Source organism: Sorex araneus, chromosome 1, assembly GCF_027595985.1.
Source record: "Sorex araneus isolate mSorAra2 chromosome 1, mSorAra2.pri, whole genome shotgun sequence".
NCBI classification, from domain to species: Eukaryota; Metazoa; Chordata; class Mammalia; order Eulipotyphla; family Soricidae; genus Sorex; species Sorex araneus.
This window is the reverse complement of record NC_073302.1, coordinates 226,189,193-226,212,394: the sequence shown is the minus strand read 5'-3', so window position 1 is coordinate 226,212,394 and position 23,202 is coordinate 226,189,193.

Below are 23,202 nucleotides of genomic sequence, written 5' to 3'. Positions count from 1 at the left end.
AATGTGGAGCATTTTTTTCATGTGCTCTTTGGCCATTTGTATTTCTTTTTTGAGGAAACTTCTGTTCATTTATTCTCCCCATTTTTTAATAGGGTTGGAGGTTTTTTTCTTATACAATTCTACTAGTATCTTCTATATCCTGGATAATAATCTCTTATCAGATGGATATTGGGTAAATATTCTTTCCCATTCTGTAGGCTCTTTCTGTATTTTGGTCACTGTTCCTTTTGAAGTGCAGAAGCTTCTTAGTTTGATGTAGTCCAATTTGTTTATGTTTGCTTCCACTTGCATGGTCAGTGCTGTTTCATCCTTAAAGATGCTTTTAGATTCAATGTCATGGAGAGTTCTGCCTACATTTTCTTCTATGTACCTTATAGATTAATGTCTGATATTGAGGCCTTTAATCCACTTTGATCTGACTTTTATGCCTGGCATTAGACAGAGGTCAGAGTTCATTTTTTTGAAGGTAGCTATCCAGTTTTCTCAGCACCACTTGTTGAAGAGGATTTCCTTGTTCCACTTCACATTTCTTACTCCTTTGTCAAAGAGTAATTGGGGATCTGTGACAGGATATTCAACTCTGTTCTGTTGGTATGCAGGTCTGTTTTTAGCCCAATACCATGCTGTTTTAATTTCTACTGCTTTGTAGTAGAGTTTGAAGTTGGGGCAGGTGACGCCACCCATCTTCTTTTTCCCAAGGATTTCTTTAGCTATTCGTGGGTGTTTATTGTTCCATATGAATTTCAGGAGTGTTTTGTCTATTTTGTTGAAAAACGTCATGGGTATCCTGATAGGGACCACATTAAATTTGTATAGTGCTTTGTAAATTATTGCCATCTTGATAATGTTAATTCTCCCTATCCATGAGAAGGCGATGTGTCTCCATTTCCTAGTGTCCTCTTTTATTTCTTGAAGTAGTGTTTTGTAATTTTCCTTGTGTAGGTCCTTCTTCACCTCTTTGGCTAAGCTGATTCCAAGGTACTTGATTTTTTGAGATACTATTGTGAACAGGATTATTTTTTAAATGTCTCTTTCTTCTCTTTCATTATTTGTATATAAGAAATCCGTGGACTTTTGGGTGTTGATTTTGTAGCCTGCCACTTTACTATATCGACCTATTGTTTCTAGGAGCTTTTCTGTAGAGTCTTTAGGGTTTTCTAAGTATAGTATCATATCGTCTGCAAATAGTGATAACTTGACCTCTTCCTTTCCTATCTGTATGCCCTTGATATCTTTTTCTTGTCTAACTGCTATGGCCAGGACATCCAGTACTATATTGAATAGGAGTGGTGAAAGTGCGCAACCTTATCTTGCTCCTGATCTTAGAGGGAAGGCTTTTAGTTTTTCCCAATTGAGAATGATACTTGCCGTGTGCTTGTGGTAAATGGCTCTTGACTGCATTGACAAAAGTTCATTAAATACACATTTTGCTGAGAGCTTTCATCATAAACGGGTGCTGGATCTTGTCAAATGCTTTCTCTGCATCTATTGATATGATCATATGGTTTTTATTTTAATTGATATGATTAATTATGTCGATTGACTTGCAAATGTTAAACCATCCTTGCATCCCTGGGATGAATCCTACTTGGTCATGATATATGATCTTTTTCATGAGTCATGGATTCTATTTGGTAATATTTTGTTGAGAATCTTTGTGTCTGTGTTTATCAGGGATATCGGTCTGTAATTCTCTTTCTTCGCAGTATCTTTCTCTGCTTTTGGTATCAGGGTGATATTTGCTTCATAGAAACTGTTTGGAAGTGTTTTTAATACTTAAATTTCCTGGAAAAGCTTAAAGAGGATTGGGAGTAAGTCCTCTTTACAGGGTTTGGAAAAATTCACTAGTGAATCCATCTGGGCCAGGACTTTTGTGCTTGGGAGACTTTTTATTACCATTTCAATTTCCTTGATGGTGATAGGTCTGTTCAAGTATTCCAGGTCTTCTTTGTTCAGCCTTAGGAGGCTATAGGAGTCTAGGAATTTATCCATGTCCTCGAGGTTTTTGTGTTTCATGGCATAACAATTCTCAAAGTAATCTCTGAGTATCCTTTGAATTTCTGTAGTTTCTATTGTAATGTCCCCCTTTTCATTTCTGATTTGGTTTATTAGAGTTTTCTCTCTCCTTTTTTTGGGAGTCTCGCTAGAGGGTTATCGATCTTGTTTCTTTTCACAAAGAACCATCTCTTGGTTTCATTGATCTTTCGGATTGTTTTTTGGGTTTTCATCTCATTAATTTCTGCTCTAAGTTTTATTATCTCCTTCCTCCTGTTCGAATTGGGCTCCTTTTGTTGGTCATTCTCCAAACTTTGAATCTGTGAGGCTAAGTTACTTATGTGGGCTCTCTCCTCCTTCCTGAGGAATGCTTGTAGAGCTATAAACTTTCCTCTTAACACAGCTTTTGCTATGTCCCATAAGTTTTGGTAACTTTGTATTCTCATTTTCGTTCGTTTCCAGGAATCTTTGGATTTCCTCTTTGATTTCCTTTCTAAGCCACTCGTTGTCCAATAGTGAGCTATTTAATTTCCAGGTGTTTGAATTAGTTTTCTGTTTGTGTGTGTGATTTATTTTTAATTTCATTGCATCGTGGTCTGAAAAGATCGCTGATACAATCTATATCTTTTTAATTTTATGGAAGTATGTTTGTGGATCAGCATTGGTCTATCTTGGAGAATATTCCATGCACACTTGAGAAGAATGTGTATTCAACTTTTTGAGGATGAAGTTTCCTTTATATATCTACTAGTTCCCTTTATTCCATTTCTTCCCTCAGATGAAGTATGTCCTTGCTAAGCTTTAATCTGGCTGATCTATCAAGAGGTGCTAAAGCGGTGTTGAAGTCTCCCACTAGTATTGTGTTGCTATTGATGTCTTTATTCAAGTGTATGAGTAGTTGTCTTAAGTACTTTACTGGTCCCTCATTAGGTGCATATATATTTAGTATTGTTAGTTCTTTCTGTTGTACAGATCCCTTTATCAATAAGAAATGACCTTCACTGTCTCTTGTGACCTTCTTCACTCTGAAATCAATGTGGCCTGATACTAGGATGGATATCCCAGCTTTTTTATGGGAGTTGTTCACCTGTAGGATTGTTTTCCAGCCTTTGACTTTGAACCTGTTTGCTCTGACTGTTGAGATGTGTTTCTTGTAAGCAACAGAATGTTAGTTTCAATTTTCTAATACATCCTGCCACTCTGTGTCTTTAAATTGGTGTGTTTAGCCCATTGAAGTTGAGAGAGATTATTATTATGGGATTTTGTCTCATTTTTCTGCTGAAATTTGGTGTATTTGAGGGGCCTGTCTTGTCTTAAAGGAGCCCATTCAATTGTTCTTGTAACCATGGTTTTGAGTCTATAAAGTTCCTCAGCTGTTGTTTTTTCTGTGAAGCTGTGTATTGTTCCTTCTGTTATGAATGAGAGTCTAGCCGGGTAAAGAATTTTTGGTGAGGCATTTATTTCATTGAGTTTTTTCACTACTTCTCACCACTGTTTTTGGGCCATGAGGGTTTCATCAGACAAGTCGGCTGTGAATCTTAAGGATGCTCCTTCATAGGCAATTTCTTTCTTTGATCTTACTGCTTTCAGGATTTTGTCTCTATCTAAGGTTCTGGTCATTTTGATCTGGATGTGTCTTGGGGAATTATTTGGATTTCTTCTAGCTGGTACCCTTCGGGCTTCCTGAATGTGGTCACATGTTTTCTTCAGCTCTGAGAACATCATAGCAATGATGTCTTTTCAGTTTCTTATTCATCAGGGTTTCTTCCTGTCCCTCTGGGACTCCAATAATTCTTATGTTACTCCTCTTGGCTTCATCACGTTCTTCTCTTGTCATCTGTTCACGGATTTTCAGTCTCTTTCATTTTCCATTCTTTGCTAGAGAGTCTCTGGACTTCATCTTCGAGCTCACTGATTCTGTCCTCAGCAGTTGTTACTCTGTTGCTGAGGCCTTCTACTGAGTTTTTCAATTCTCTACCAGGTTTTTCAGGTCTGACATTTCCTTTTGTAATTTTGTTTGCATTTTCCGCATTTCTACCTTCAAATTCTCTTGTATTTTATTCGCATTGTTTTTTGTTGTTTCTTTTAGCTCCCTAAGCATCCTCAGTAGCTCCCTTCTAAATTCCTTGTCTAGCACTTCATTGATGTTGAGGTCTTCTGGGCTAGCCTCTTCAATAGGTAAGTTTGGTGGGGATCTGTGTTGCTTCACCACACCATAGTAACCTATGTGGCTTAGACCTTCACACTCACTGTTACTATTCTGCTTATGATGCATTATTAATTGAGGTGAGCTTAATGAGTTATTGGCTAATGTGTTTCTGGTGTTTAAGCTAAACTGGTGAAAGTTCCAACTAAGAGGGTAACTTATGGTTCTTATGGGGTATGGAGGGGATAGAATAACTTGCGGCCACATCAGCAGCCGCAGCTCCGGAAAGGAGCCCTGACAGGGGCTGATACCTGAATGGGATTAGCAGAGGGTGCCTGGAACGTTGCAGCCTGGAGTGCGCACGGTGTTCTTCAATTCCCGTCCCCCACAGACCAAGGATGAAAACCAGCTTTCCGGGGGACTAGTTAGAATCACGCTCCAGGAAGGAGCCCTGACACGGCCGATACCTGAATCTCTAATAACATCTTAATGATCTCTTATACGGGGGCTTAATGGCTCCAAGATGAGATATCACTATTTTCACACACTTTCCTCGAAGAAAACCTTTTTGTGTCATTTTTAGTCGAGTATTCATTATAAGCAATACAAAATAAATTATTTAGCATCTGCCTGTGGGGCAGGCTTTGGTGGTGGTTGAAAATTCTAAATAATGTTTGTGGGAAGGTATAGCAGTGGTGGGATTGGTGTTGAAATATTGAATACAATCAATTATTGTGAACAACTTTATGAAAATAAAATTTAAATAATAATTTTAAACAGAATGGAATGGTCTGATAGGAGCAGTGTTTGGAGAGATTAAAAACCTCCCATCACACGCTCTTCCCAGTGATGCTACCACTCTGGCTCAAAGGAATGATAGGAAGCCTTTTTTTCTTTTTCAGAACAAAATAGCATAACTAAGGAAATCAATGCAATCTAGCCAGATCTGCAAGCAATATAAATGGTTTCCTATTTAAGAAAGCAAAGAAACTATACAGGGAAATAGTAATACACTAGTAAACAAAAAATATTGGAAATGAGGAGAGAGTAATAGTTGGTTTCATAAAATAAACTTGCGCTTTACTTGGTTTAACATTAATAGCATATAGAATAACTCCAGATGTGAAAATCATGGTAATCTCAAGACAAATATGCTTAGAGGATACAAACAAGAGGTAAATAAAATTGGACCACTAAACAATAGGCAGATATCAAAGGACAGGGAAGAAAATTAAAGAAGGAGCCTAGAGAGAGAGTACAGCAGGTAAGCTACTTGCCTTGTTCACAACTGACCCAAGTTTAATCCCCAACACCTTATATGGCCTATCAAACCCCACCATGCCATTAGTGATCCCTGAGCTTAGAAACAGGAGTAAGCCCCGAGCACTACCAAAACCACACAAATAAAAGAAGCCCAATGAAATAATGTCAAACTTCACAATCATTCACATATATATAAAAGTGTTAATAAATTACTTTATCTCAATAATTTCACTAACTTCCAATGGTCTTAACTCACTAATCAAAATAGAGTGGCCAGATGAATCAGAAAAATGAATCCAGCCTTCTTTTGCTTACAGGAGACACACCTGAGCGATCATACCAAAGGTTCAAGGTGAAAGTTTAGAAACCATCATATAGAAAAATGGTAGCTTTAAAAACTTGAGAAATTTCAGTAGCCAGTAGCCTGCCAATCATGCCCACGAACATCCTCTGGCACCATATAAGCTCATTAACAGTCATGATCTAGAGATGCAAAGAGGAATCGAAAGAGCTATGCTGGGAATATCATGTCTCACTCAAGTGAGAGAAGGAATCTGGAGTTCTGACCTCCGTCGACGGTCAAAAATCAGGGATACTGTCTCGTTTGCCAAGGCATCAAAAATCAGATGGGCCGGTCATGTAATGTGATTCAGAGATGACCGTTGGACTACAGCTATTACGACTGGATTCCACGGGACGTTAGAAGACCTCATGGCCGCCCTCCAACTAGATGGTCAGATTTCTTCGTCAAATCTCTGAATGAATGATTTGAGGCTCTTTCTGTTCCTGGAGCGAGCAGGTATCATTGGGCTACACTAGCTCGTGACAGGGACAAATGGAGATGTTACTGGCGCCCGCTCGAGCAAATCGAAGATCAACGAGACTACAAGTGATACAAGTGATACAACCTCAGCTGTATAACCGTATTTAAGATTTTAGAATTTCTGGAGAGTGACATCTCATACTCTACACCACTGATGTAATAAGATTAGAATACCACATTGGATGGAATGTAAAGTAGAAGGCAACTAATCTCAGGGAGAAAGAAATATATATATATATTTATATATATATTTATATTATATATATATATAAGCTCAATGAACGAAAACAATAACACAGAAGGCCCAACTTGAACCCAACTCAGTAAATCTTCCAGCTGTGACTTTAGCAACTTTATCACGAGATGTATATTATATTAATCAATATAAAGTAAATTAATTAGTGTCTACTAAGGGAGCAGGTTTGTAGGGTGAGTGGAAAACTATGGACACTGGTGGAGAGAAGGGCACATTGTAAATCACAGTGTTTAAAGTTAAAGAAATAATAAAGAAGGAATAGTTTCAAAAGAGGAACTGAAAAAGAAGGGATTAACAAGCATTTGAAGTAGTTTCAGAAGAGGAATTGAAAAGATGGAATTAATAAACATCTATAGGGTTTGCAAACCCCAAAGTCAAAATTTGTATTCCTCTCCTATGCACAAATCACACTCTCCAGAGACGTCACATTCTGATATATAAAACAAGTGTTCATAAAATCATGAAGACAAATCATACCAACTTTCTCTTTATTTATTTTTAATTTTTTAAATTTTTCACAAAATTGTTCACAATAATTATTTATATTCATGATTTCAACACCAATCCCACCACAATTGCACCTTCTGCCTCCATTACTTTGAATCTTCTCATCACCACCCAAGCAGATGCTAAATAGTTTATTGAGCTTGTATAGCTGAGCTGGAGGTGGTTTGTGGGCGTGAGTACCACATACCTAATTTTTGGTCATTTTATTTCTCGGGAAACTCAGTCCCAAATTATTGGGATCTGGCCAGAAGCACAGCCGCAATTTTGGGAATCAGGAAGCCTGAAGGCACCATCAGGCTGCTGATGCACTTGCCCCGAAGGTACAGGTTGACCTGTGGGATGGCACCATACCCGCCCACCCCAAATTTCTTTTTAGACTGCAATTCTGTAGAAATAGACATTAACAATAAAATAAGGCTGGGGAAATGCAAACCTTTGGACACTAACATTTTATTGAATCATCGTTGAGTAGAAGAGAAAATCAAAGATGAAATAAAAAGATTCCCACAAACAAATGAGAATGAAGACATGAAATAACAGAACATATGGGGCATAGCAAAAAGTGTACTAAGAGAGATATAGCAAAAAAGGTTACATCACAAAGCAAGAAAAGACTCAAATAAGCATCTTAACCTTACATCTTGAGAAACCAGACGACAAAACTCGAAGTAGTGGAAAGAAGGAAATAATTTTAAAATTTGAGTAGAGATCAACTATACAGAAATAATAATATATATGAGCTCAGTGAAGGGGCCAGAGAGGAGTCCAGTGGTCAGAGGACTTGCCTGGCACACGGTCAACCTGGGTTCTATCCTGGACATTCCATAAGGCCCTGAGACTCATCAGGAATGATCCTTGAATACAAAGTCAGGAGTAAGCCCCAAGTACCACTGGGTGTGGTCAAAAAAACAAAAATTAAACTAAAAATAATAAAAACTCAATGAAACCAAATGCTGTTTTCTGTTTAAAGAGTAAACAAAATTGACAATTCCTAGCTAGCTTCATGAAGGAAAAAAAGGAGAGAAAGCTCTAACAAATAAGGTTATAAGTGAGATAAGCTATTACAGAAACCACAAAAATGAAAAAGATCATAGAAAAATTCTGTGAACAAATTTATGACACTAATTTGGAGAATGTAAAAGAAATCGATGAGTTTTTGTGGTTTATTTCTGAGGAAGGAGAGAACACATTGCAGTGCTCAGAGCCGACTCCTGGCTCTGCACTCAGGTACTGCTTCTGATAGCGCTAAAAGAACCATATGGGTTGCTGGAGATCAACCCCAGGTCAGCCACATACAAGGCAATGCCCTACCCACTGTACTTTGTCTCTCAAGTCCTAGATGAATTTTTCAAACCATGAAGTCTCTTAAGAATGAATCAGGCCACAGGCTCAGAATGAACCTCATCTATGAGAAGGAATCTGCTGAAACACCCAGGCATGCAGATTCTGTGACTGAAATTTCCAGGCTCTCATGGAGTTTGGGGGTGGGCAACCTCCCCACATCTCCCTATTCTTCTGGCCATCATACCCACAAACTACCTTTGGTGCCATATAAGCTCATTAATGGCCATGATCGAGAAACTGACAAATAAATCTCAGAAGAGAGAAACACTGCAGAGATGACTTTGGACCTCAGAGTCACCATCCAGTTAAAAATTTAACTCATTCAAAATTTTAGAATTCCTGTAGCCATGCGCCTCTCATACTCTACCCCACTGATGTACCAAGGGTAGCACATCACATTTGATGAGGTGCAAAGTAGAAGGCAACCAATCTCAATTTTAAAACAATTTAGCACACAAGGTTTAACCTGTAACCTGTTAATAATCTCTTAGACAAGGGTTTAGTAGCCCCAGGGTGAGATACAACAATCTTCACACGATTTCCTATAAGGGTACTTTTTGGGAATATTTTAGTGGATTATTCATAACAAGCAATGCAAAATAAATTATTTAGGACATGCTTTGGGGGCAGGTTTGGGTGGTGATGGGAAAATTTTAAATTTTTGATGGAATGGCGTAATGGTGGTGGGACTGGTGTTGGAAAAACGAATGAAATAAATTATTGTGACCAACTTTATAAAAATAAATTTAGGAGAGTAAAAAAATAAAGGAGTGAATCAGGGCCCAGAGTGGAACTCTTCAGGATGGCTGCAGTACAACCACCAGCGGGCAGAGATATCACAGCTCTTGGTACTATGGTATAATGTGTCCAACTCGGCATCACCATAGACCCCAGGTCCTGGGGCTGAGGGGGCAGCCCAGATTCCTACCATGGGGCCCCAACAATTTGCTACTGGCGAACTGGCCCCCACTGCCATTTCTTCCCCAGATCAGCCTGCGCCACCTATATCATATTGTGGAGGAAAAGCTCCCTAAGGTTTTCTGGAGACCCAAGATGGGGGGGGTGTGTTTCCTGGTTAGACTGTGCTGGACTGGTAGCTACAGTCCACTCAGAGTGCCCAGGTCATGCACACACACCCAAATATATGATCATCTAATCTTTGATAAGGGAGCAAGAAATGTGAAGTGGAGCAAGAAAAGCATGTTTAAAAAATTGTGCTGGCAAAACTGGATAGCTACATGCAAAAAAATGGGCTTAGACCTCCACCTATCACCATGTACAAAAGTCAGACAAAATGGATTAAAGACCTCAAAATCAGACCAGAATCCCTAAGGTACATTGAAGACAAGGTCGACAAAACCCTCCACAACATTGAAGCCAACGGCATCTTCAAAGCTGACACGCCACTGGCCAAGCAAGTGAAAACAGAGATAAATAAATGGGACTATCTCAAACTAAGAAGCTTCCGCACCTCAAAAGGAACAGTGACCAAAATACAAAGACAATCTACAGAATGGGAAAGGATATTTATGCAGTACCCATCCAATAAAGGGTTGATATCAAGGATATACAATGCACTGGTTGAACTCCACAAGAAGAAAACTGTCAACCCGATCAAAAAATGGGGTGATGAAATGAACAGAAACTTTCCCAAAGAAATCAGAATGGCTCAGAGGCACATGAGAAAATGTTCAACATAACTAATCATCAGGGAGATGCAGATCAAAACAACAATGAGATATCATCTCACACCAGAGAGACTGGCCCACATCCCAAAAAACAAAAGCAACTGGTGTTGGCGTGGATGTGGGGAGAAAGGGACTCTCCTTCACTGCTGGTGAGAATGCCAACTGGTTCAGCCCTTTTGGAAAACAATATGGACAATTCTCTAAAAGTTAGAAATTGAGCTCCCATTTGACCCAGCAATACCACTCCTGGGAATATATCCCAGAGAGGCAAAAAGGTATAGTAGAGATGACATCTGCATTTCTATGTTCATTGCCGCACTGTTTACAATAGCCACAATATGGAAAACACCAGAGTGCCCCAAAACAGATGACTGGTTAAAGAAACTCTGGTATATCTACACAATGGAATACTATGTAGCTGTCAGAAAACATGAAGTCATGAAATTTGCATATAAGTGGATCAACATAGAAAGTATCATGCTGAGTGAAGTGAGTCAGAAAGAAAGAGACAGACATAGAAAGATTGCACTCATATGTGGAATATAAAGTAGCTGAGAGGTACAAGCTTACAGTGATGCAATTTCTGGCAGATATTTCTCTGGACTTAGTTACTAAAATACAGAAATCCAAAACCGTGCGGTCGCTAGTGCAGCCACTCAACCTCATATCTCTTCATTCTCAGCAATGGAAAACAAATTATCAAATGTTTCCTTTTCAGCAGGTCGACTTTAGGGAGGAGAAACTCCAAACAATAATAGTGAGTTTTTTGTTGATATATTGAATTTAATCAAAGTAAAAGGAAAGTAAAGTGAAATTTACCAGTTACACAGGTGTGGGGGGGGGAGGTATACTGTGATTCTTGGTGGTGGAATATGTGCACTGGTGAAGGGATGGGTGTTCGAGCATTGTATAACTGAGACTTAAACCTGAAAGCTTTGTAACTTTCCACATGGTGATTCAATAAAAGAATAAATTTTAAAAATAAAAGAGTGCCCAGGTCATGAACAGTAGCAGCCCCAGTCCCGGAGGTGGTCCCAGCCAGGGCCGCTGCTGCCATTGGCACTTGGGTTCAGGAGACCCAGTGTCCCCAGCAGGACAGGATCCGTGGGGCGAGTGCATCAACAGCCTGATGGTGCCTTCTTGCTTTCTTATACCCCCAAATGTCCACTATGCCTCTAGCCAGACTTCAACAACTCAGGACCAAACTTCTCAAAAAATTAAACTGCTAAAAGTTAGGTATATGGGAGCCACACCCACAAACCACCTCCAACTCAGTTATACAAGCTAATTTATTGGCCTTGCTTCAGAGACCTATAAATAAATCTCAAAAAAGATCCAAATCTGCAGTTAATAGCTGACTTGTGCAAGGGTGAACCACGTAGGGTAACTCAGACGGGAGCCCAGTGCCCACCCAAACAGAGCCCTAGCAGTCACTTGCTTTCACAATCCAAAATTCCCATCATGCTCCCAGCTGGACTTCACCATCTCTAGATAAACCTCACAGATACTAATCTGCTGAAAATTCAGGTATGTGGGTTTTGTGACTGAAATTTCCAGGCTTTCTTGGCGTTAGGAAGGGCTACCTCTCCCCACTTCCCACATTCCAAAGCTCTCACTCAGTTAAAAAAAAGCTACTCTAGCTGTACCTTTCCAATAAAAATACTGAATGCTCTGAGCAAACATGATGACCTCTTAGTACCTGTACTGAAAACCATTATGCACAAAAGAAGAGAGAGAGAAAGAAGAAAGGTGACTACCACAGAAACAGGTGTAGGGCAGGAGTAAAGTTGGGGGTGGAGGGGTGGTGGGAAATTGTGGACATTGGTTGTGGGAAATGTACACTGGTAAAGGGTTGGGTATTGGAACACTGTATAACTGAAATCCAATTGTGATTAGCTTTGTGATGATCTATCTCATGGTAATTCAATTTTTTAAAATTAAATAAACTTTTTAAAACAGACTGAATCAGGATGAAATTAGAACCCTTCATTTACAAACTGTTAGTATGGAAATTTTAAAAATTGCCAAGTCTTCTCAAAAGTAAGAGCCTAAATCCAGATAGGTCCATTATCTCAAGCTGAATTAGTGAGTTCTCTCAAGCTGTTGCAAAATACTGAAGAAACAGGAATTCTTTTACACAGTTTTTATGAAACTAATATTTTCCCTGGTGATAAACTGATATATCTAATGAAAATATATGAAAAGACCCAAACAAAGGGTCATACATCATGCAGAAGTGGAATTCATTCCAGGATACACCAATCAAATAATGTTATATACCACATAAGTAAAAGGTAAGAGAGTATTTATATGACTATCTAGAGAAAACATTTCACAAGAATAAACACCCATTTGTTATTTTTCGAAATAACAACCAAATCAACACAAGGTGTATTAGTGCCTAAAAATAAAATTAATCTAGCAAAATTGCCCAGCTTCACAGCCAAATTGTACTGGCTGCCAAATAGCCAAGTGGTCAAACTCTCCAGGTAGCTAGATCTTTAAGCTGATAACTATCTATCCTTTTCAGAATGGAGGATGGTAGGTTTCCCTTTCCAATGGCTAGTTCTACAACTGCCACACTGACCTCCTTTGTCACTTAAACAAGCCCAGCAGCACCTCCTCAAAATTCACAGCACTGATAACCTCGTAGAAGCATAGCAAATTTGATGGGAAAGTTTCCCAGGATCCCACCAAGCTTAATGTGTGAAAACGATAACACAGAAGACTCAACAGCACCAACCAGCCCAGCAAATTCTGAAACAATGACTTTAGGAACAACACTGTGAGATATAATAATTAATAATCACAAATTGACTCATTGATTGATTTATTTTCTTATCATTCCATTTGCCATTTTTAGGTATAAGCAGCAAAAAGTAAATTTGCTTGTGCCTGCTAAGGGGGCAGGCTTAGAGGGTGGGAAGGAAACTCAGACATTATTTGAGGGAAGGTCACACTGGTGGTGGGATTGGTGTTGGGATATTTTATGCCTGAAACAACTATAGTATGAGCAACTTTGTAGATCATGGTGTTTATATATATTTTTTTAATTTAATTTATTTTTATTATGTTTTATCTATTTTTTATTTTTAGCTTTCCAGGCCCTGCTTTCTTTTTTTTCTTTTAGTTCTCTTCTCTCTCTCTCTCTCTCTCTCTCTCTCTCTCACACACACACACACACACACACTTTCTCTCTCTTTCTTTCTTTCTTTCTTTCTCTCTCTCTCTCTCTCACTCTCTTTCTCTCTCCTTTTTTGTTTTGTTGCTTTGGTTTGTTTTTTGACTCGGTAGAATTTATTTTTTATTTTTTTATTTTTTATTTTTTATTTTTTAGATTTAGCTCTCCTGGCCCTGCTTTCCTTTCCTTTTTTTTTTTTTCTTTTAAATTTTTCTAATGAATCACCTTGCGGGAGAGTGGCAGACTTACACACTTTCCTGCTCACCTCTCGGTCTTACCATGAACCAGTCCCACCCCTCCACCACCCGGGCTCATTCTCCAACACCGAGATCCAGGCCCTGCTCTTCCCTTGTGTACTGCAGGTGCTCAGGGTCTACCCTTTGGCTGGCTGGCTGGCTGGCTCGGTGTTTATATTTTTTTTAAAAAAGCATCCATGTAGGAAAGTGAATGACTTCTATTTTGAAAACTTGTCACTATTAAAAGAAACATAAGAAGGTACGAGGAAATAATAAAATTGTAAGAATTAACTGTCAGTCACCCCCACTAGCCAACTCCAGAGCCACCGTGTAAGCTCTACTACCAGCATTGCTTCAGAGACCCATAAATAAATCTTGAAAGAGATCAAAAGCCACAGTTAATCTAAGAGTCTCACATGGCTGAACAGATCAGGGTAAATCAGAGGGGGTCAGGTTGGCTTGGGACCCATCCAAACAAGGCCCCCAGCAGGAGCTTGCTTCCAAAATCCAAAATTGTTGCCATGCCCTTAGACTGACTCCACCGTCTCAGGACTGACCATACCAAGATATAATCTGCTGAAAATTCGGGTATGCAGGTTTTGTGATTGAAATCTCCAGACCTTTTAATGGTCAGGATGGGCTACCTCCCCCCACCTCCCTGTACTTTTGGAAGCCTCTGCAGTCACATCCACACCCCAAAGTAGCCATCCAATTGAAATGCTACTCCACCCTTATCATCCCAATAAAAGTACTGAATGCCCCAAACAAATACCATGACCTCTTAGCATTATGGTATTGCAAACCATAGTGCACAAAAGGAAGAGGAGGGAGAAAGAGCAATAAGGAAAGTGCCTCACATAGAGGAAGCCTAGGGGTGAGAGGGGTGGGGTGTTGGGGATGGTGGTAGAGAAACAGGGGACATTGATGGTGGGAAATATACACTGGTGGAGCGATAGGTGCTGGATCATTGTATCACTGAAACCCAGTTATAAACACCTTTGTAATAGTCTATCTCATGATTATGCAATTTAAAAAAATGTTTAAGTAATGTGGAGTTCATGCCTACTTCAATCAGCTTAATCAATGCCCGAATAAATAGCAATAGTCCTACATTTAAAAAATTGTAAGAATTAACTTTGTTAAAATATGAATCTTACCTTATACAAATTCATACAATCCCCATCAAAATTCCACTGAAATTCCTAAGGGGCACATTAAAAATATCTACTACAATTTTTATAGTGCCATTTCCCAAATATACAAAGCAAATTTGAGGAAGAAAAGATAGGAGATATTTTATTTACTGACCTTAAACCATACTATAAAGCTATATAATCAAAACTGTGTGGCACAGGAATAAAAGTAGATTCTATAACCAGTTGAAAGGAAGTTAGAGCCCAGAAGTAAACCTTCAGATACTTGGACAGCTGATTTATGACAAAGAAGAAATAAGATTAAAATGAGTAAGGAAAGTTTCTTCAACAAATAATATTGGGGAAACTTGCTAGTCATAAGCAAAACTTAATTTAGCTATATAGGCAAATAAAGCAGAAGTCAAAATAAACAAATGTGACCACATAATACCAAACTCCTACACTAAGAAAGAAAATATGGCTAAAGTAAAGATATACTAAGGCATAAGAAAAAGTGCTCATCATCAGTGCCTATCAAAGCAAATGCAAATTAAAATGTCAATGAGATATCACCTTGTACAAATGAATATGGTCCACTTCCAAAAGTATGGAGGGAAGCAGCCAGTGTTGGCACAGACATGGTGAGAAGGAACCTTTCACCATGGTGCTGGGATTGTAAACTGATTCTGTCTCTATGGAAAACAAACTGGTCATCTCAAAAAGTGGAAAATGGGACCTTTATGTCATCCTGTAATACTAGTTCTTAGTATCTAATTCAGGAACACAAAACATTGACTTAAAAAGATATATGCACATCTATTTTTGTTAGTACTACTTACTACTTTCAAGATCTGAAAATAACCCAGATCATAGAGGAGGTAGATAAAGAATTTGTAGTATACAACAGAGACTGGTACACATCAAAAACAAAAGAACAACCAGTGCTGGTGCAGAAGTGGATATAGAAAGACTCACTTTCATTTTTGGTTGGAATGCCAACTGGTACAGCTGGAAAACAATATAGGCATTCCTCAAAAAACTGAAAATTGAGTTTCAATATGACCCAACAATAGCAGTTCTGGAAATATATCCTGGGGGTGCCAAAAAGCACAGTACAAATGACATCTGCACATACAACTGTATGTCCATTGCAGCATTGTTCACAATAACCAGAATCTGGAAACAACCCGAGTGCCTGCAAACAGATGACTGGTTAAAGAACTTTGATATATCTACACCATGGAATGCTATGCAGCTGTTAGAAAAGATGAAGTCATGAAATTTCCTTATAAGTGGATGGATATGGAGAGTATCATGCTAAGTGAAATGAGTCAGAAAGAGAAGGATAGACATAGAATGACTGCACTCATTTGTCGAATATCACTGTCTGTATCACTGTCATCTCATTGCTCATCGATTTGCTTGAGCGGGCACCAGTAACATCTCCATTTTTTTTGAGACTTGTTGTTACTGTTTTTGGCATATTGAATACGCCACAGGTAGCTTGCTAGACTCTGCCGTGCAGGCGAGATACTCTTGGTAGCTTGCCAGGCTTTTCGAGAGAGGTGTAGGAATCGAACCCAGGACAGTCACGTGTAAGGCAAACGCCCTACCATTGTGCTATCGCTCCAGCTGAATATAAAATAACATAATATGAGCCTAATACTGAGTGACATATGTCCATGGCATGGTCATTATAGTGGTCAAGGACAGTAGAAACAATGGCCAGGAGCATCGGTCTATGGTTTGAAAGACTTACTCATGAGCTGGGGAAGAAAGTAGCAGGGATAGAGAAGTCAATGATGGTTGGAGGGATCGCTCCAGATGGGAGATGTGTGCTGAAAGTAGATAAAGGACCAAACATGATGGTCTCTCAGTATTTGTATTGCAACCCATAATGCCCTAAAGTGAAGAGACAGTACGAAGGAAATTGTTTGCCACAGAGACAGTGGTTGGGATGGGGTGGGGGTGGCGGGAGGGATACTGGGGACATTTGTGGTGGAATATGTACAATGGTGAGGGATGGTTGTTTGGTCATTTTATAACAAACTCAATCATGAAAGCTTCATAACGTATCTCCCAGTAATTCAATAAAAAATTTCAAAAAGAATTTGTAAGATACATACATACATATGCATAATGGAATACTACTCTGTCATAAGATGAAATCTTGCATTTTGCTACAACAAGGGCAGTACATGAGGGTGTCTAGTCAAATGATGTAAGTCAGAAGGAGGAAGACAAATACTGGTGATACCATTCATCTTTGAAATATCAAAAGAACACAAAGCAAGAGCAATAAGGAAAGTGCTTCAGTAAAGCAAACCATAAGATTTTGACATTATATCTAAGATTTTCAAAGGAGTGTTTGTTAAAGGGCCCAGGGAATCCAGCAAACTGTGCTGAAGGGGTGCTGGCATTTTGGTGTTGGGCATGATGGTACCACACTGAGACATACAGACATATACTGTCTTAATTTAATGAGGAAATAGAGAGATCCTAGCAAAAGGCATATGTATACGCACAAATGATACACATAAATAATAATCTACTTTTAGAAAATGTCACCCCAAACCATGGAGAAAGAATATTTAAATATTTAAAAGCTTTTTCACAGTTGACTACATGGCTAAAAATGTAATTCATACTATAAACAACCTAAATTAATCAAAGGAGTGGATAAAAATTTGTTCTATATATATGTATGTATGTATATGTACATATAACTACAACATGGACAGTACAAGAGTGTGTCTTGTTAAGTAAAATAAGTCAGAAAGGTAAAATTATAAGGTAAAACAGTATTTTTTTTCTTTTTGGGTCACACCTGGCGATGCTCAGGGGTTATTCCTGGCTCTGCACTCAGGAATTACCCCTGGCTGTGCTCAGGGGACCATATGGGATGCTGGGAATCGAACCGGGGTTGGCCACGTGCAAGGCAAATGCCCTACCCGCTGTGCTATTGATCCAGCCCCCAAATAGTATTTTATATAAGGTAAAAACAGTATTTTATATTTTAACTAATGCATGTTATAGCTGTTAAATGTTACAATAATCACAGTATGAAATATTTCAGCAGTGCATAGATCCCTGAAAAAGCCTTGAGTGGATGAATCAGTTTATCTATGGGCATGTTACAAAGCAAATATAATAAATAGAATCTTAGTGGTAAATATTTTACTACAAATTTATTTTGTAGAAAATTTTACTACAAAGTTATTTCAACTTTTTATAAGCCTAGAGTTTAAATAATATAAAAACATTACTCCATTGAGAAAAATTAAAAGCAATATAATAAGATATAGTCATCTTTTGTTTTTTAAAAATTAAGTGTATGTTATATATGTGTGGTATATAAATTGGTGCGTGGTGTGTATACATGATATGGTGTGAGAAGGGAATGTGGATATGTGGGCATATGAAAATACCGGAGTGCATACTGTGGGTATGTGGATTTATGTGTATACAGTGGTATGAAGTATGTCTGAAAGTGCATGATGAGGTGTATGTTGTTTCATATATGGGTGCAGTGTAGTGTTGTACGTGCCTTAATGTATATGAATGCATACGGTATGTTGTGAAGATGAATAGTGATATATGTATGATGTGTGTATACATAAATGTGGGCTTGTGTGTGGTGCTTTCTACATGTGCATAATATGACATGTGTGTTGTATGTATGAGTCTGCATGAAAGTTTGCACGTGGTGTGTATATGTATGCCTAAGATGGTATGTAATGTGTGTATGTGCTAGATAGGTGTGAATATGGATAGTGAGTTTGTGTTTGTTTTGTAATCATGTGGTGTGTTGGTGTGTGTATGTACCTACATGCATCTATATTAGAAAGTCTCTCTTTACACGCTTGGTAAAGTTGGTCCCATGTAATGGAACTGAATGGAAGTGTGGAGGGAAGGAATTCATTTTCCTCTACACACTTCAGTGTCCTTTGAGTTCTTATTATAGACTCCTGTTCTGCTGTTCTGATCTCTGAGTCATGTTTCTCTTTTCATGTTAGACCTTTAAAAAGGAAATGGTGCAATTTCTATTTAAATAAGAACACAAGAGACCTTTTTCTTAGGACCTTCATTTGAGGACAGTGTCCTATTTTGCAATCTCTTCCCCAGTGTTAGAGACAGTCCTAATAAAAAGGGTGATTGTCAGAGACATTTGTTTCATAAGGTTTTGCTCACAGATACAATTGTGAGATAAAGCAGCAGCAACGCATTTCCTGTATTAAATATCACTCTGAAGTAGCACTTAAGATACTGACCAGAAGGTTAAATAAATAGAAGAGGAAGAACACCGCTGGCAGAAACCAGTGTGTTAGACCTTCCATATTCAGTACGTGCCAGTTACAAAAAAAGCAGCCACCAGAGACAGAAACAGGAATTGTAGAGCTACAGACACGTTCTCAAATGAAAAGAATAGCAGCCTAGAAGAGTGTCTCATGAGCTGTTGACAGGGCTTACCTCTGAAGACAGGCCAAGGCTTTTTCTTCTGGCAATAATTATTTAAATCTGTATAATTATATTTTGGTTTGACGCCATACTTGGCTCTGCTCATAGTTTAGTCCTGGATCTCTGCTCAGGGATCACTCCTGGCAGGGCTCAGGGGACCACAGGGGTACCGGTAATCAAACCCCTGTTAGCTATGTGCAAGGCAGGTGCCCTACCTTTGTACTATCACTCAGGTCCCTAAATATGCATAATTTTGAAAAGAAGAATGATTTACGGTTATTAGTGACATGAAACAATTTTTCCCAATAGTTACTCAATGTTCTATAAGAGAACTTTGGTTAGCAGAAAGAATTATTTTTTTAATTACCCTGATACTAGAAATTTAGTGACTTCAATGAGAGGATCCATTAAACTCCATCTGTGATTTCTGTGGCCTCAGAATCCAATGTTAATTTACAGAGGCAATTAGCACTTAGATAACAAGGCTCCCTGTTTATGAAAGCTTTAAATGTAAATTAGAAATATATTTAATTAACAAAAGGCAAGAGTGAAACGTGAGAAAACATAATTCTAGAGAACACAGCTTTAGATTTGGACTTTATATGACTGAGGTTGGTTTCTGCCAAGAGGCCTTGGAAGATGTAAATTAAAATATATACTACTTAATGCAAATTAGAATATATTTAAATTACAGAAAACAGGAATGAAATACATGATCTCATTAACGAACATAGCTTTAGATCTGGACTATACATGACTGGGGTTGATTTTGCCAGGTGGCCTTTCTGACACTCAACCTCCCAACATGGGGAATGGGAAAGCAGATTCTCACTAGCAAAATCCTGGACTGAAAAAAGAGGCTAAGCCAGAGTTATTGTTATTTTTTTTAAATTTTATTGAATCACCGTGAGATAGTTACAAGCTTTCATGTTTGTGTTACAAAGTCACAATGATCAAACACCCATTCCTCCACCAGTGCACATTCCCCACCACCAATATCCCAGGTATACCCCCCTTTCCCACCGTCCCCCTGCCTCAAGGCAGAGAGAGTATGGGGAATATTGTAAGCCAGAGTTATTGTCTGCAAAGAACAACAGCATTAGCTCTGTGAGTGCCTATGAAAACTGACAGCTCCCAAACTTGCAAAGAGCCCAAATGGGTTGCTCATCATCCAGTCACCTGGAACATTTCCGCCTTGCTCACTTCTGCCTGTTTCCCATGCACGAGGCCAGGGCTCCCCTCTTCTGATTCTTCTCCATATTCACACACCACTTAGACTTCCTTCATCTTTTATTCACTGAAGTATTTTCTGTTCATTATGCCATCAGCAAGCTGTGAAATTCATGACTTCAGAACTCAGACGAGCAGTCCTATTTCTCTTCAGAAACCTTAGCATTTCTGCCCTCTCCTGGAAGCCCACACCACACTAGGATAATGGCAACCAGTCCCTGCTGCTTTCCCAAACACAACTCCTGAGCACCTCTAGAGCGGTCCATATAGTTCCTCTCTGCCTCCATAGAAACGTATGCTCTTCACCACACCCTTAGCTCGTGCAATTGGGAAATATCAGGCATAATTATTCTGGGATGCTTACCCCTCTGATGGTAGAGGACTTGCTCACTGTCTGGCTGTCTCTGAGAGCTCCTGTCACTCACTGAAACTTACACACAACACACACTGCATTCCTCATTTTAAGTGACTCTTTCTAATAATCTACATTTATTCAAAGAACAGTACATCCTGAACCTTAAGTTCTAACATAAACATGAATAAAGTATCTCATCTAAAAACATTCATGAAACACTTCAGACCTTTATATTGTATAGTACTAAAATAATACAGTAGGAAGGGAGGAAGGAAGGGAGGAAGGAAGGAAGGAAGGAAGGAAGGAAGGAAGGAAGGAAGGAAGGAAGGAAGGAAGGAAGGAAGGAAGGAAGGAAGGAAGGAAGGAAGTGAGGGAGGAAGTGAGGGAGGTAGGGAGGGAGAGAGGTAGGGAGGGAGGAAGGGAAAGAAAGAGAAAGAGAAAGAAAGAGAGAAGGAAAGAGAGAAAGAGAGAAAGAGAGAAAGAAAGAAAGAAAGAAAGAAAGAGAAAGAAAGAAAGAAAGAAAGAAAGAAAGAAAGGAAGGAAGGAAGGAAGGAAGGAAGGAAGGAAGGAAGGAAGGAAGGAAGGAAGGAAGGAAGGAAGGAAGGAAGGAAGGAAGGAAGGAAGGGGGCCAGAACGATAGCACCGCGGGTAGGACATTCGCCTTGCACGCGGCCGACCTGGGTTCGATCCCTGGCATCCCATATGGTCCCCCAAGCACCGCCAGGAGTAATTCCTGAGTGCAAAGCCAGGAGTAACCCCTGAGCATCGCTGGGTGTGACCCAAAAAGCAAAAAAAAAAAAAAAAGAAAAGAAAAGAAAGAAAAGATTATGAAAGAGAGAGTGTGTGAGAGAGAGAGAGCTCAAAATGGTAGCAGTACTAAATCTGACTCCTAGTACTGTGTAGGGCCCCCAGCACCACATGGTGCACCCAGGTGACCCTCAGCACCACCAAGCTATGCACTGAACTGTCAAGGCTGCACCCCGAGGCTGAGTATCACTCAAGTCACATACGCTGCTATGAAAAAATTTAAAAATCATTAAATTGAATCATCAAACCATCAATGTATGGTAAAATATCTCAATTAGAGGAGGTCTTCTTAAATCTGGTGAAGAGTATATATAAGAAACCTGGCAGCAACTCTGGTTCATAGAGATGAAAGAATGTTTTCTCTTACAGGTCAGGACAAGGCAAGAATATCTTCCCTCACCACACCAAATCAAGATCCTCACAGAAGTCCTAGCTAGTTCAATAAGAAAAGAGAACAGAAAATACATATGGATTGGAAAAGTCATGAAACAATTTCAGTTTGCACATAGGATCATCATGTAGAAAATTCTCAAGAACGCTTTTTAAAATCCTTGTAAATAAGCTAGCAATGACGTTATTAAGGTGACCATGTTCAATGTGCATATATCAGTCATAGTTCTATAAACTAGTGATGATCAATTAGAAATCAAGAAATAATATAACTTATAATACCTTCAAAATTTAATTCTAATATATGAATTTGGCAAAATATATGGATAATAGTTATACTGATAGAAGCAAAACACTGCTAAAAGAAAAATGAAAAAGATAAGTACTCTGTACATGTATTGAAAATTTCAATATTCCTAGACTGTCAATTCTCCACTATAAATCCTAGTTATTCAGCACATTAGTTAAAAATTACAATAAGTTATTTTTACTTATTTCAATTGGTTTGTTTTAAAATGTATATCAAGGGGTCAAAGAGATAGTACAGTGGGTAAGGTGCTTGCCTTGCATATGACAGAACTGTGTTCAATCCCCAGCATTGCATAGTGTCCCTCAGGTCCCATCAGGAGTGATCCCTGAAACCTTAGCCAGGAACAAACCCTGAGAACAAAAAAAATAAGAATAAAATTTTAAATAAGAATAAAAATTAAACAGAATGTGTATGGCTCAAAGAGATAGTACAGTGGGTAGAGCACTTGCCTTGCACACAGCTGACCCAAGTTCAATATCCAGGCACAAAGAGTGATCCCTGAGTGCAGAGTTAGGAATTAGCCCTAAGCACTTCCAGGTGTAGGCCAAAGGCCATAACTACAGTAATAATAAAGTAAAATATGTACTAAAGACTAAAGAACTAGAATAGTCAAAATATTATGGAAAGTAACAAAGTTGGAGAATTCACACTACTTGTTTTCAAAAGTTATTATAACATAATGGCCATAAATATGGTATAGGGAAAATAATAGAGAAAATGATATCTATGACAGAAATAATACAAACATAAATTCACACAAAATATTTTCAAGTGAATTTTTATCAAGTTGTATAGAGAATTCAATGGAGAAAAGATGTCTACATATGGTGCTGAAATAAAGGGATGACCACAGATCCCAAGAAATTAAACTCAGGCTATATTTCACACATTATATAATATTTGCCTAAACATATATTTAAATATAACACATAACATTATAAATATTACTGTAAGAAAACATGATAAGAAAAAAATGATAAACCTGTGTGACCCTGGGTTTATCAATTTTTTTAATTAGGCATCAAGTTAATCAAAATAATACCCACTCAAAAGTTAATTCTTTGAACACTTAAAAATTTT